The sequence below is a fragment of the Triticum urartu genome, chromosome 3A, assembly GCF_056163025.1.
Source record: "Triticum urartu cultivar PI428250 chromosome 3A, HENAU_Tu73, whole genome shotgun sequence".
Classification (NCBI taxonomy): Eukaryota; Viridiplantae; Streptophyta; class Magnoliopsida; order Poales; family Poaceae; genus Triticum; species Triticum urartu.
The window spans coordinates 66,734,156-66,748,424 of record NC_141875.1 but is presented as its reverse complement, the minus strand read 5'-3'; the positions used below and the strand labels follow the sequence as shown (position 1 = coordinate 66,748,424).

General features: G+C 47.6%; 1 long non-coding RNA gene across 2 annotated transcripts; it reads left to right on the top strand.

Moving 5' to 3' along the window:
• Positions 1 to 231: 231 nt before the first annotated feature.
• LOC147978598 (uncharacterized) lies at positions 232 to 3,996 on the top strand. Of its 2 annotated transcripts, XR_015618202.1 has the most exons (3): positions 450 to 774; positions 863 to 2,496; positions 3,743 to 3,996. It is a non-coding gene; the product is annotated as an uncharacterized LOC147978598 (long non-coding RNA). The 2 variants fall into 2 exon arrangements; XR_015618201.1 differs by having other exon boundaries at positions 232 to 774; positions 863 to 3,996.
• The last annotated feature ends 10,273 nt before the right edge of the window (positions 3,997 to 14,269 follow it).

The following is a 14,269-nucleotide window of genomic DNA, read 5'->3' as shown; positions in this document are numbered from 1 at the left end:
ATGGGATGAAAGTTGGCGTGCGGTGTTGTTTTGTTGTTAGTAGACCGCCTGCCAAGTTTCATCGCGTTCGGAGTCCGTTTGACGCCCCAACGGATAAATATAGCGGCAATAGTAGCCGGTCTAATGTCGAACGTTTTCGGTCTCCGGAAACAGTTGCCGGGCTGCACTCCTCTCCTCTCGTCTCAGCCCAACCCGCTCTCCACATTCCACCTAGGCCCATGCCTACCCCTCTTTGCGCAGTGCATCGGACCTCCTCGCGCGCGCGTCCGAAAGTTGTCCCGGACCCGACCCGGACAGTCGTTACCGTTGTGTCCGGATCATCCCCAAATATCTACAAGACGTCTCCGTTTTCTTAATTGAGCTCCCTAACCTATTTATCCGAGACCGTCTGATTTTGACCGGAGGGTCCAAAACTAATGCTTTTGTCCCTATATATAGACGAACCCCTACCCAGATCAGATCAAACCCTAAGATCCAGGAGGTTTGTCCCATCGCCGCCGCCACTCTTCTGGTTCCCCTCGGGATCCCTCCCGATCTCTCCACCCAATCAGCCGAGCCGACCATCTCCCTTGTTTTCAGCAAAGGGCCAACCATATCCTCCCCTCGATCCACTCGAACCAGCCACCGATCCCCTCCTCCTCGATTTCAGCTACCAACAAACCTTCGCTTTCTTCTGCCTCCTGTCGTCCCAGGGAAGAGGACATTCTCTTGGAGCCCGAGTTCCTCTTCCTGAGCCGCAGCCACCCCGCAGCGTCCAACCTCGCCGGCCTCTAGGTCCTCTGCTTCTCCTCTGTTTTCTTCTTCCCCCTCTCCTGATTTCTTCCTCTCTCACGATCTCCCTCTCTCTCTGTTTTTTCATCAGCTGCAGGTCGCCGCCGCCTTGGTCAACCCTCGCCGGAGCTCCATCGACGCCCCGTTGGCCGGATCCGGCCCGGAAACGGGCGGATCCATCCATCCCTGCCTGAGCCCCGTGCCCTTCACCGCCTCCCATACGCCTCTGCTCGTGCCTGAGCACGAGCGCCTCACCGGACGCCTCCCGCAGCAGTCCCGCATCAAGCCTCGCACCGTCGTCCTTGTCCTCGTAGCCTCCCCACTCTCCTCGTCGGCGCAGGGAGATGAGCCCCTCTCGAACTCCAGCAACGGCGCCGCCCCTCGCAGCGACTGCCGCCGTCGCCATGGCCTACTTCACCTTGATGCTATGGCCGCCCGAACCTGAAGCTCCATCCTGCCTCGTTCCACGCCTCGGTTCCGGCCAGAACGGGCCGTCCCTGACTTCCACCGCCCAGATCCGCCGCCGCGCCGTCCCGGAGTCCCACGCCAAATCCTCCGCCGGCGCTCCTTGCCTCGTTCGTCAGGGAGACGACGAGTACGTGGCTCGTCAACGCTCTAGCCGCTAACCACGACCGCGTGTGCCTCGTCCATGTCTTCCAGGAAGGCTACCACGACACGCGTGGGCTGCACCAGCGCAAGCCTAGATCCCTCAGCCGCAGCCTTGTCCTCCCTCGATCCACCCACCGGCCCAGCTTCGCCTCTGCCAGACTCTCCTCCAGCAAGGCCCCTCAAGGCCCAGCCGTCTGCCTCATCCAGCCCAGCACCAACCAGGCCAAGCCCAATGTGAGAAGCACCCCTCCAGCCCCTGTGCACTGTTGGGCCAGCAAGATTCGTCCCATGTCACATTTTTTCCCGTTCTGCTATTAACTATTTATCCAGTGTTTGCCTGTTTTACAGAATAACCCCTAAGCTTCATGCATATAATAACTTATTAACCGTGCATCGGATTAAAACAGTTTATATATGAAACTTGCTTAGAATTTTGTATAGTTTAATAATATGTCACTTTCACCCATGTTTAAAATGTTTAAATTGCTGTTTGTTTAAATTTTCTCCTATGCCATGCTAAAATGATTTATTTCATAACTAAATAACCGTAACTCGGTTTTTAATAAACTGTATATGTAAATGGGGTAGAAAAATGCCTAGTTTAACATGGTGGCTTTACTTTGCATGTTTAACAACTCTAAAATATGGTTTAGGGCAGAACAGTACCAAACCTTAAAATATGCATATGGGGTTTTACCAGAATTGTTGTTCGTTGCTTCCGGCCTCATTTAAACTTGCCTAGATTAGATAGTTTCATCATGCTTCACCCTCTTGCCATGCTAAGAACATTTAGTATTGTTGGGTACATAAACGAGAGAGAACTAAATAAGTCACGTGGTGTTTCGTTAATATGCAACGGAGTTGCATATTGAGCTCCACTTAATTTGTAGGATTGTTTGTGCACTTTGCCATGCCATGCTTCATTAAACCGGACATGCATCATACTCGATTGTGCATCATGCCATGTTGATGTGTTGGTTGTTTACTATGTTGTTTGCTTCTTTCCGGTGTTGCTTCTTTGGGTTGGTTCCGATAACGTCGTGTGTGCGAGGATCCGTTCGACTACGTCCGTTTGTCTTCTTCATGGACTCATTCTTCTTCCTTGCGGGATTTCAGGCAAGATGACCATACCCTCGAAATCACTTCTATCTTTGCTTTGCTAGTTGCTCGCTCTTTTGCTATGCCTATGCCGCGATACCTACCACTTGCTTATCATGCCTCCCATATTGTTAAGCCAAGCCTCTAACCCACCTTGTCCTAGCAAACCGCTGTTTGGCTATGTTACCGCTTTGCTCAGCCCCTCTTATACCGTTGTTAGTTGCAGGTGAAGATTGAAGCTTGTTCCATGTTGGAACATGGATATACTTGTTTGGGTATCACAATATCTCTTATTTAATTAATGCATCTATATACTTGGTAAAGGGTGGAAGGCTCGGCCTTATGCCTGGTGTTTTGTTCCACTCTTGCCGCCCTAGTTTCCATCATATCGGTGTTATGTTCCCGGATTTTGCGTTCCTTACGTGGTTGGGTTATAACGGGAACCCCTTGACAGTTCGCCTTGAATAAAACTCCTCCAGCAATGCCCAACATTGGTTTTACCATTCGCCACCTAGTCTCTTTTTTCCTTGGGTTCTGCAGACTCAAGGGTCATCTTTATTTTAACCCCCCCCCCCGGGCCAGTGCTCCTCTGAGTGTTGGTCCGAAACGGGCAGCCTGCGGGGCCACCTCGGCGCAACTCGAGGGTTGGTTTTACTTGCAGCTTGACCTATCTGGTGTGCCCTGAGAACGAGATATGTGCAGCTCCTATCGGGATTTGTCGGCGCATCGGGCGGCTTTGCTGGTCTTGTTTTACCATTGTCGAAATGTCTTGTAACCGGGATTTCGAGTCTGATCGGGTCTTCCCGCTAGAAGGAATATCCTTCGTTGACCGTGAGAGCTTGTCATGGGCTAAGTTGGGACACCCCTGCAGGGTTATGATCTTTCGAAAGCCGTGCCCGCGGTTATGGGCAGATGGGAATTTGTTAACGTCCGGTTGTAGAAAACCTGAAGTTGACCTTAATTAAAATTCATCAACCGCGTGCGTAGCCGTGATGGTCTCTTCTCGGCGGGGTCCGGGAAGTGAACACGGTGTTGGAGTTATGCTTGACGTAGGTTGTTCTAGGATCACTTCTTGATCATAGTTTCTCGATCGTGCTTTGCCTTCTCTTCTCGCTCTCTTTTGCGTATGACAGCCACCATATATGCTAGTCACTTGCTGCAGCTCCACCTCATACCTTTACCTTACCCATAAGCTTAAATAGTCTTGATCGCGAGGGTGCGAGATTGCTGAGTCCCCGTGGCTCACAGATACTTTCAAAACCAGCTTGCAGGTGCCGATGAGTCCGTGCAGACGACGCAACCAAGCTCAAGAGGAGCTCGATCAAGACCTTGTCCTTTGTGTTGTTTCGTTCTAGTTGATCAGTAGTGGAGCCCAGTTGGGGTCGATCGGGGACCATGTCGCATTTGGGGTTCTTCTTTTATTTTGGTTCCGTAGTCGGACCTTGATTGTATCTGGATGATGTAATGCTTTATTCATGTAATTGTGTGAAGTGGCGATTGTAAGCCAACTATGTATTCTTTTCCCTTATTGTATTACATGGGTTGTTTGCGAAGATTGCCTCACTTGCGACATTGCTTTCAATGTGGTTATGCCTCTAAGTCGTGCTTCGACACGTGGGAGATATAGCCGCATCGAGGGCGTTACAAGTTGGTAATCAGAGCCTTCCCCGACCTTAGGAGCCCCCACTGCTTGATCAAATTAGCTGATGAGTTGAGTCTAGAAAAATGTTTTGAGTCATTTAGGAATTATATATCGGAGAGTTTAGGAATTATTTTTACTCCCCAGTCCCTTCATTGCTCTGGTAACGCATCCTGACGTAGAGTTTTGACTCTTCTCTTCTCAAATTTCACTAAAAATTTTCTTAGGATCACGCGGGTATCTTGGAATCGTTCCGATGGTTTTATGACGAGAACATTGTCTTGGTGCCTCCTGTCAGGGGTTTTGTGGAAGTGTCCCGGGGAGTTGAGCTCTGAGGTGTTGTCGTCATAATTTTATCGTTGCAGTTCTGGAATACCTGAGTTTAGTTTTCGCCGACATCGAAAATCTCTTTTATGCAGTTGTTGGTGAGATAACCTCGACGCCACCCAGTACTGGGGCGGGAGTTCGAGAGTATTGCCATAACTCGTATAACGGATGCTTTTCGAAGGTTGAGGTAGACGATTTCCGAAGGTTTCTTGGTTATGTGTTGAAGGATGGATACAGCTGGATGTAGGATTTGCTAGTTTTGGGTGAGATATTATGCTTCCCCTGTATCCCCAACACCTGATTGCATAACTGGGAAAATTTCAGGAGTTTATAAGTGGGAATTCAAGTAGTTCTTAGGATATCTTTCTGATAGATGTATGATACAAAATTGGGGTTCGACGTCTAGTGGTCCGCCTATTCACGGTTGGTTTTACAGTGGTCTCGTTGTGTCTTAAAGAGTCCTAGGATATGCCGACTCGGGGACGCTTCGTATGTCATGTGCACTGCCTTGTACATGATGGTGCTGTATGATCGAGCCCGTGTAGGCCCCACCACGAAAACTTCAGACGAAATCTCTATCATATGTTTGTTCTGGCTTATTTTGCAAGCCAATCCTTTGTTTTTGTTTTGAGTTGTGGTATTCGAGTTGCTTCCAAGTCAAATGTTGATTCCATCCCTTGTCTAAGTGGTGTTCACATACTCCGATGTGGATACTAAATCCTTCCTTGATAATCGAGATTGTCATGTTCCTTTCCAACCGGCGAGTTTTTCTCTTCAAGTGGGTCCGATCATTTCAACTTCCGCAAGATCAATGATCAGTTCTTCTCAACGGTGTTTGTTTCATCCGTCTCCAAGTTGCCTTTGTTTTCCCACCCTCCCACCCTTCTTCTTCGAGGACTCAGATGTCTTAATCAAGTATCCTTTTATTCTTGTGAAGTCTCTCCATTCTTTTTCCTTCATGTTTTTACCCGGTGTTTCTCATGAAGATGCTCTACTCGTTCGTCATTCTTCATTCTTTTCTTCTCCGGTCGTTTCAATTCAAGCTTTTGGTGTTGATCATATCCTTTCCTCGTTTCAAATGCCTTCTCATACTGGTGCACCTCATAATGATTCATTTCTCGCTATTCAATTATTCCGGAGTGCTGAAGATATCTCAAAAGATTTGTGTCCCCATTATCAGTCCGTCCTAAAATCTTAGGAGGATGTTATCTCATTCAAGTCATTTATCTCAACCGGTGCAATCTCTCCTTTAATCATTTCAATGGTGTATCTTTTGAGTGGGCCCTAACCCACGGGTCTTTTTCTAGGATCTTACCTGACTCTTTTTATTTTCCCGAAGCTATCCAAATTTCTTTTCGAAGTTTGACATAAGAATGAATTGCCATCAGTCAAATGTCCTCCTATAAAATCTTTCAAATTCTTTTCATCGTTGGCTCAACCTTTCCATTATTCATTCTGGAGTGCCTCAACAATTCACGGTGGTGTTTCTCGTTGTCATTTGAAGACCGAAGAAGAGTTTCTCTTTAATTTTGCTCCATTCTCTTCAAGATTCGTGATTCTAGCTTGTTGCCATCCTCTCGTAATTGTTTTGATCGTGAGAATTCTTTTCACCCTTACGGAGCAATTCAAGAGTCTTCTCAGTTTGATTATCTGGAGTCCATCATTTCAGGTTTTTCATTCTCAGCTTCCAGTATTCATTCTCCAATCTTACCGGTGCTTCGTTCAAGTGATCTTTAATCGGCTCGTGATCTCTTCGTTCTCATGTATCTAAATTCTCTCAAGCATCTTCGTTCATTTGCTAAATTCTTACCGATGTCTTCCTTATCTTTTTTTTGTTTTTTGTTCATTTTCAATTCTTATGTGGTTCGTTCAAGAATTCTCTTCCGTTGCTATTGTATTAATTTATCCGTTGTCACAATCCTACAGGTGGTCCGTTGAAGACCTTCTCAAGTTTGATTTATATCTCTCTTAATCTTTTCTACGGAAACAAGTTGTATGCCAAATCCGTTGCTTGTCATCAATTTAAATTGGTGAAGGTTAGGCATAATGTAATTCTTATTCTTGTTTCATCGAATGAATTCAATTCTTTATTCAGAAGGTTCATCAAATTCCTGATTTCAATTATTTCATCTTCTATTTATCACGGAGATCCATCTAAATCATTGCAAGGATTCACCTTGTGTTTTCAATTTCTCTTTCTTTTCATTCCTTTGTTACCGGAGTTCTTCATGGTGGCTCGACATGTTGTTTCATCAAGGATTTAATTCCTTCTCAAAGTTTTCATCGACATTCATTTCTAGGGAGCTCAAGCATTCTTCATCTTGCAATTCGGAGTGCAATTTCTTTCTACCGTATCTTTGGAGGTGGTATTATGTCATTCTTGATAATTTGAGTTCATCTTTCATGATTCACATGTTATTAAGAATGAGGTATTTTAAATCCATCAATCTCGTCATTGGAGTTACCTTGGGTTATATTTCACCTAAAGCCTTCCCTAAGGATCGTTGCTATCTATGGTGCTTATAAATGATCCAAGTTCTTCTTTCATCCTTCTGGTGAAATAAGTTTCTTGTCTCCTTGTTCATATCAATCCAACCGTGTTTCCATTTATGGCAGAATTTCACCTCAAGTTTTTCAGATGTTTTCATAAGCCCATGAGCAGCTTATTGTTTACGTTGTTGGTTTTTTTTCCAACAAATCCGTTCTAGCATTTGTTGTAAGCGTGCTCTCTCAAGATCTTGGTTCCCTTTGTTCATTCCATTCCATTCTTACTTTTGTTCCGGAGGCATTGTGATGTTGCTCTTTTCATGATCTTTTCATGCCTATCCTATTTAACCGGAGTGTTGTGACCTTTTGCTCAAGTTCTTTTCGCCTTACCAAGCCTTGCACCTATTTTCAACCGGAGTGCTGTCTGAGATCAACTCTTGTAATACTCATATTCATCAAGATCAATCAAGTAGGAAGTAGGGTATTACCTCCATAGAGAGGGCCCGAACCTGGGTAAACATCGTGTCCCCCGTCTCCTATTACCATCGATCCTAGATGCACAGTTCGGGACCCCCTACCCAAGATCCGCCGGTTTTGACACCGACACCCAGGCCCAGCCGTGCCCTTCGGCCACCCCATCACACCACCGAGCCGGCCCAGCAACCGGCCTGCCCGGCCTCCTCCACCGTCCGGCCCATGAGGCCTAGTGAGCAGCCCCCCCCCCAGCTTTCCTGTGCACTTCTGGGCCTGCCAGTTTCGGCCCAGTTCTTGTTTTTTTCTGCCAAACGAATTTATTATTTATTCCAGAGAACGCAGTTTTACAGAAAAGTCCCTAGAGTTCATGCATTTAATAACTCATCAACCATGCATCATATTAAAATGTTTTATATATGTAACTTGCTTATAATTTTGTCTAGTTTCATAATATCCAACTTTCATCCATGTTAAAAATGTTGAAAATGATGTTTGTGTTTAATTTCCTCAAATGCCATGTTAAAATGTTTTATTTCATAACTAAATAACCATAGCTCCAAATTTAATAAAATTTATATGTAAATGGGGTAGAAAAATGCCTAGTTTAACATGGTGCATTAATCTTTCATGTTTAACAACTCTAAAATATGGTTTAGGGAAGAACAGTACCAAATCAAAAATATGCACATGAGGATTTTCTAGATTTGTTGTTGTTTTCCGGCCTCATTTAAACTTGCCTAGATAGGTAGTTTTATTATGCTTCACCATCTTGCCATGTTTAACAACATTTAATATTGTTGGGTACAACGAGATCGAACTAAATAACTTGAATGTGGTGTTTCGTCAATATGCAACTTGTTGCATATTGAGCCCCACTTAATTTGTAGTCTTGTTTGTGCATATTGCCATGCCATGCCTCATTAAACCGGACATGCATCATACTTGGTTGTGCATCATGCCATGTTTATGTGATGATTGTTTACTATGTTGCTTGCTTCTTTCTGGGTTGCTTCTCTCGTTAGCTTTGGTTTCGTTCTGGAGTTGTGAGGATTCGTCCGACTACGTTGGGTCATCTACTTCTTGGACTCGTTCTTCTTCCTTGCGGGATTTCAGGCAAGATGACCATACCCTGGAAATCACTTCTATCTTTACTTGCTAGTTTTTCACTCTATTGCTATGTCGCACTACCTACCACTTGTTTATCATGCCTCCCGTGTTGCCATGTCAAGACACTAACCCACCTTCCTAGCAAACCATTGTTTGGCTATGTTACCGCTGTTGCTCAGCCCCTCTTATAGCGTTGTTAGTTGCAGGTGAAGTTGAAGTTTGTTCCATGTTGGAACATGGATATGTTGGGATATCACAATATCTCTTATTTAATTAATGCATCTATATACTTGGTAAAGGGTGGAAGGCTCGGCCTTATGCCTGGTGTTCTGTTCCACTTTTGCCGCCTTAGTTTCCGTCATACCGGTGTTATGTTCCTTGATTTTGTGTCCCTTACGCGGTTGGGTGTTATGGGAACCCCTTGACAGTTCGCTTTGAATAAAACTCCTCCAGCAAGGCCCAACCTTGGTTTTACATTTGCCTAACCACCTATACTCTTCCCTTGGGAGTCGCGCTCCCGAGGGTCATCTTTATTTTAACCCTCCCGGCCCAGTGCTTCTCTAAGTGTTGTTCGAACTGGGCGATGTCCGGCGCCCCCTGGGCAACTAGGGTCTATGCCAACCCGACGTCTTGCCCATCCGGTGTGCCCTGAGAACGAGATATGTGCAGCTCATATTGGGATTTGTCGGCACATTCGGGCGGGCTTGCTGGTCTTGTTTTACCATTGTCGAAATGTCTTGTAACCGGGATTCCGAGACTGATCGGGTCTTCCCAGAAGAAGGAATATCCTTCGTTGACCATGAGAGCTTGTGATGGGCTAAGTTGGGACACCCCTACAGGGTTTAAACTTTCGAAAGCCGTGACCGCGGTTATGTGGCAGTTGGGAATTTGTTAATGTCCAGTTGTAGAGAACTTGACACTTGACTTAATTAAAATGCATCAACCGCGGGTGTAGCCGTGATGGTATCTTTTCGGCGGAGTCCGGTAAGTGAACACGGTTTTGGAGTTATGTTTGAATGTAAGTAGTTTCAAGATCACTTCTTGATCACTCATAGCTTCTCGACCATTGCGTTGCTTCTCTTCTCGCTCTTATTTGCGTATTTTAGCCACCATATATTCTTAGTGCTTGTTGTAGCTCCACCTCATTACCTTATCCTACACATAAGCTTAAATAGTCTTGATCTCGCGGGTGTGAGATTGTTGAGTCCTCGTGACTCACAGATACTTCCAAACAGTTGCAGATGCCGATGATACCAGTGCAGGTGATGCGACCGAGCTCAAGTGGGAGCTCGATGAAGATCTTGGTCGTTGTTATTTGTATTTTCCAGTTTATCAGTAGTGGTGCCCAGTTGGGATGATCGGGGATCTAGCATTTGGGGTTGTCTTCTTTTATTTTGGTTCCGTAGTTGGACCTTGATTGTAATCTGGATGATGTATGTTTAACTTGTTATTCGTGTGAAGTGGTGATTGTAAGCCAACTCTTTATCCCTTTCTTATTCAGTACATGGGATTGTGTGAAGATTACCCCTCTTGCGACAAAAACTACCATGCGGCTGTGCCTCTAAGTCGTGCCGTGGACTTCGGTTTTTCTTGGCCAAGGTGCCGGGCGAGCCATTCGTCACGAATGCTATGCTTAAAGGCCGCTAGGGCTTCGGCATCCAGACATTCGACGATCTGGTTCTTTTTAATTAGGAACCTAGTCCAGAATTTCCTGGCCGACTCTCCGGGCTGTTGAACTATGTGACTTAAGTCATCGGCGTCCGGAGGTCAGACGTATGTACCCTGGAAGTTGTCACGGAAGGCATCTTCCAGGTCCTCCCAGCTGCCAATGGAGTTTTCTGGCATGATGTTTAACCAGTGCTGAGCTAGTCCCTTGAGTTTTATCGTGAGGTATTTGATGGCGTGAAGATCATCACCGCGGGCCATAGGAATATGGAGGAGAAAGTCCTCAATCCATACTGCGGGATCCGTTGTTCCATCATATGATTCAATATTCACAGGTTTAAACCCTTATGGGAATTCATGTTCCATTACTTCGTCAGTGAAGCAGAAGGGGTGTGCGGCGCCTCTATAGCGGGCCACGTCTCGACGTAGCTCGGATGGAGTCCATATGCGGTTTTCGGCCCGGGCATGGTTATGGTTGTCGTGCCCGGCTAGATAGTCGTCTTGGCACGTCGGAGCACGCCCGCGCGAACCGTAGATCAATCTAGTCTGGCCCGCTTTGTTTTCCAAATCCTGCCGCAGGCCATAAGTATATTTCTGAGCTATTGTGTCTCTACCTTTATGGCGAGGTAGTACGGGCTGGTATTCGGCTTGAGCTGCCGTTTTGTCATGGCCATGTGGTGGTCGGTCGGTTGCATTACACACCGATGGTACAGGCACCAGCGCCTCGTCGTCGAATTTCGGTAGCAGCTTACGCTTCGGGTAACTCTTGGTTGGGCGCTCGAGGCCGTATTCCTCTGCTGCCTGGACGTTAGTCCACCTATCGTTGAGCAGATCTTGGTCAGCTTGAAGCTGCTGCTGCTTCTTTTTCAGGCTCCTTGAGGTGGCTATTAGCTTGCGCCTAAAGCGTTCCTGCTCAAGGGGTTCCTCGGGCACGATAAAGTCTTCGTCGTCAAGGCTCACCTCCTCCTCGGAGGGTGGAAGATAATTACTATCCTCCGAGTCTTCGTTTATAGCATGGTCATCAGGGCTAATTTGCCCATCTTCCTGATCGTCCTGTTCGGGGGTTGGCCCGACAGGGTCTTCTTGGTCTTCGGCGTCATCCTGAGTGTTGTTCTCTCTGGTGCCAGTATTGTTGTCTTTTCCACGGCGTGATTTAGAGCGGCGCCGCTGATGCCGGCACTTTGGTTGAGTCTCAGGAGGTATATCATCAACTGGATTTTTCTCGTTATCGCCGTTATCCTCTTTGGGTGTATCCACCATATACACGTCATACGAAGAGGTGGCCATCCATCGTCCGGTAAACGGTGTGTTTTGGGCCTGCTCTTCTCCGGCATCATCGTCCATACCGTCGATGTCTTCAGAGCCGTAATCGAGCATGTCGGTTAAGTCCTCGACAGTGGCTATGAAGTGGGTGGTGGGTGGGACGTAAAATTCCCCGCTCCTAGCCCCTAGTCTGGGCTGGGCGTAGTTCAGACATTGCTCCTCTATAATGACAAGGCATCACATTAAGTCCAGAGCCTCGCTTAAAGGTGAGGTTCGGTTAGGGAGAAGAAAGTTCGTGGAGTGCGGCGAGAAGAAAACTCTTTGGCCGAGCTCACATGATGATGACTCCGAGGGTTCGGGGCCAGTGTTCGGAGAGGAGTCCGGCTTCATGATGATCGCCGATGATACTTCTTCCTCCGGCTCTCCCGTACTAGGCTTAATAGCCACAGAGAGTCCGGCGGGCTCGGGAATCCCGTCTCCGAACTTGGAAACGTGCTCCGGATTTGAGGCAAGAGCGGAGGTTGGGGTCACAAACCCTTGGAAGATCAAGTCTCCTCGGATATCAGCGTCATAATCCAGATTTCCAAAACTAATCTGGTGGCCTGGGCGTAGCTGTCGATATGCTCTAGATGGCCAAGCGAGTTGGCCTGCAGTGTGAAGCCGCTGAACACAAAGATCTGGCCGGGGAGAAAGACCTCCCTCAGGGTTGCTTTGTTGTAGATGACTAATGGAGCCATCGATCCTTCTGGCGACAACACAGCGGAACTCTAAATGAAAGCACCAATGTCAGTGCCAAAACCAGCAGATCTCGGGTAGGGGGTCCCGAACTGTGCGTCTAAGGATCGGTGGTAACATGAGACAAGGGACATGATGTTTTACCAAGGTTCGGGCCCTCTTAATGGAGGTAATACCCTACGTCCTGCTTGATTGACTTTGATGAGTATCAGGGTTACAAGAGTTGATCTACCACGAGATCGTAATGGCTAAACCCTAATTGTCTAGCATGTATGATTACGATTACCTCTACGGACTAAACCCTCCGGTTTATATAGATACTGGCGAGGGCTAGGGTTGTACAGAGTCGGTTTACAGAGAAAGGAATATTCACATCCGCACTCTAAGCTTGCCTTCCATGCCAAGGAGAGTCCCATCCGGACACGGGAGGAAGTCTTCTGTCTTGTATCTCCATGGCCCAATAGTCCGGCCCACGTCACATAGCCCGGACGCCCGAGGACCCCTTAATCCAGGACTCCCTCATCGGGCGCTGCCCGCACCTGCGAAGGGCGCTGCCGCTTCGATCCCCGTCCGCTAACCGGCTAGCGGGACCGCCGTGTGCGTAGCGCCTTGTGTTTCGTACAGGTCACTCAAACCGGTAGAATGCGATTCTATGCGTAACTTTGTTTTGCAGGTTTGATGTGAATAGTATGGCTCATGTGTATGTGATGCATGTGTGTAAATTATAGATGTCATGCGTCATGTTTGTTAGCCGGCAGGAGCCAAAGCGCTGTCATTATATTGTATAACGACATGCGTGTCGACTTGTGACTCTATGTAAAATTCATTACTAGTTGTAGTAGTTGGATAATAGAGATCGGGTTGGTGGCTTGGCGTCCCGGCATGACAAACAAGATGGAGTTCCTAGATGGTCATCGGAGTCGGAGCTGACCTGGAAGAACATCCATGAAGGAGCCATACTATTTCACAATATATGTTTATTTGTGATTGCTATGCTTCTTGTTTTCTATGCATGTTAGAATGGTAGAAAGACCCCTCATTAATATCCAGCAATTTGCCATCCCTGATGTTGCACCGTCAAACGTCAAGTACGTTAGTAGTGGGCTCATAAAATTGGGGTGTTGCTAGATGTCCTTGAACAGAAGGGTTCGTGTTGGACACAGACATGCACCGCGTCAGGTTGACTTGACAAGGCTATCAAAATGGTTTTGGGCCTTGTCGCAAAGAATGCTATCAAGCGGGAAGCCCAACCGATCCAAAGCTCACTAGTCGCATGTGCTAGTCGAATCCTGAATCACTGAGAGTTTGCGGAGGGATGCCAACTTGTAATGCCCCGAGACCGATGTGCCAGGTGTCCTCCAATTATTCGCTGTTGTTGCCTTGACATTGCTTGCATGTCATGCATTGCATATCATTTCATCATGTGCATTTCATTTGCATACATGTTCGTCTCATGCATCCGAGTATTTTCCCCATTGTCCGTTTTGCAAATCGGCGCTCCTATGTCACCCGGTGTCCCTTTCTACCTTTTTTCGTGTGCGGGTGTTAAACGTTCTCGGATTGGACCGAGACTTGCCACGCGGCCTTGGTTTACTACCAGTAGACCGCCTGCAAGTTTCGTGCCATTTGGACTTCGTTTGATACTCCAACGGTTAACCGAGGGACCGAAAAGGCCTCGTGTGTTTTGCAGCCCAACACCCTTCCAAAGTGGCCCAAAACCCACCAAAAACCCCTCCATCATCTCGGTCGTTCGATCACGATCGTGTGGCCGAAAACCGCACCTCATTTGGACTCTCCTAGCTCCCTCTACCTATATATATGTGCACCCCGTCAAAATTCGCGGACGAAACCCTAGATCTTCCTCCTCCGCGCACCGGACATGTCCACTCCGCCGCCGGACATGTCCGCCGGCCACCTCACCCCGGCCAATCGCGTCGCGCCACGTCAGCCTCGCCGCCGCCTCGCCCAACCATGGCGCGCCACCTCACCGCGCCTCTCTTCCCTCCCCGCCGCGGCCCGTGGGGCCCAAGGCAGGCCCGCCCGGGCCCGGATCCGCTCGCGCGCCCCTCCGCCTCGGCTCCCCGGCTGCCCCGT